This window comes from Carlito syrichta, unplaced genomic scaffold, assembly GCF_000164805.1.
Source record: "Carlito syrichta isolate Samal-C Ts95f unplaced genomic scaffold, Tarsius_syrichta-2.0.1 Scaffold109674, whole genome shotgun sequence".
In the NCBI taxonomy this organism is placed as follows: domain Eukaryota; kingdom Metazoa; phylum Chordata; class Mammalia; order Primates; family Tarsiidae; genus Carlito; species Carlito syrichta.
Genome location: NW_007053770.1, coordinates 52,060 through 53,395, shown reverse-complemented (window position 1 = coordinate 53,395; position 1,336 = coordinate 52,060).

Sequence of the window (1,336 nt, the reverse complement as noted above, 5' to 3'; positions counted from 1 at the left end):
AGCTGTGTGTGCGCGCACACGCGCAAAGGGGCTGGCTCTGTGTGTGTGTGTGTGCATGCACACACGAGTGCAGAAGGCCCTGGGCTAGGTGTGTACATACGGAGGGCAGGTGTGTGTGTGTATTCGTGTGCATGTCAGCACACAGAGGGGGCCATGTGCATGTGTGTGCCTGCAGAGAGGGCTAGCTGTGTGTGTGTGTATGGAGAGGGCGTCAGCTTTGTGTATGTGTGTGTGCATGCACACACTCATGGGAGTGCAGAAGGCTCCTGGGCTGGACGTGCACATATGGGGGGCAGCTGTGTGTGTGTACACATGTGCATGTGAGCACACAGGGGAGAGGGGGCCGTGTGTGTGCATGTGTGTGCATGGACGGGGGTCGGCTTTGTGTGTGTGTGTATGTGTGCACACAGGAGAGAAGGCACTTGGGGTGGGTGTGCACATGTGGGTCGGGTGAGTATGTATACACGTGTGTGTGTGGGCACGCAGAGGAGAGAAGCCGGTCAGACGTGCATGCGCGTGGCAGGAGGCCACTGCCGCTGTGGGACCCCGCGGCCTGTTCACAGAGTCCAAGCGTCTTGGGTGCCCGCTGGACGCAGCTGGGAGGGGCCTGAGAAGACCCGCAGAGGACGGGACCCAAGGATTGCTTGTCACCGGTGGCCGGGTGGCCGAGCCCGGAGCCTCAGTCCCTCCAGAGCCCTTTCTGTGAGGTGGGGCCGGGCATCCCTGTGAGGGCCGCGGGGCCTCCACGTCCAAAGTTCAGGGCTGCCTCAACGGCAGAGTCCACGAGGCGTGGAGAGCCCGGACGACTGGGGCGTGGGCCCAGGCTCCCTGCCCTGCCGCGCGTGTGGCCCCCAACGCCCCTCCTTCGCACGGCTCCCAGTCGAACCACTTTTGTGCCACCGCCGCCACCCCTGCCCCTGGTAGGGCCCCGCCCTGCAGCCCTGGCTGCTGGCTCAACAGGTATGCTTTAATTAGCGCCGACCGGACCGGCGGAGTTCAAGCAGCATCCGTCTCTTTGAAGAGCAGCGACGCTCAGTCTGTGTCTGAGTCGCGCCACCAGGTCCTGGACGCCGGCAGGGGAGCTCCTGCCAGTTCCGCCGGAAGGACCAGCTCTTGTCGGAGCCCCCTGACCTCCACCCCGGGCCCCTGTGGCTCTCAGGTCAGCCTGCGTTCGAGCACCCTTTTCTCACACAGAAATTCTGTTTCTGACCGAATGTTCAGCCCCCGACAGCGGCGGTGAATCCTGCCAACCGCCCCAAGTGTCGCCACCTGGCCTCCCGGGCTCTGGCGGGCGGAGGAGGAGCTCTTAGGCCCCTTCCCCACAGATTCGAGGCTG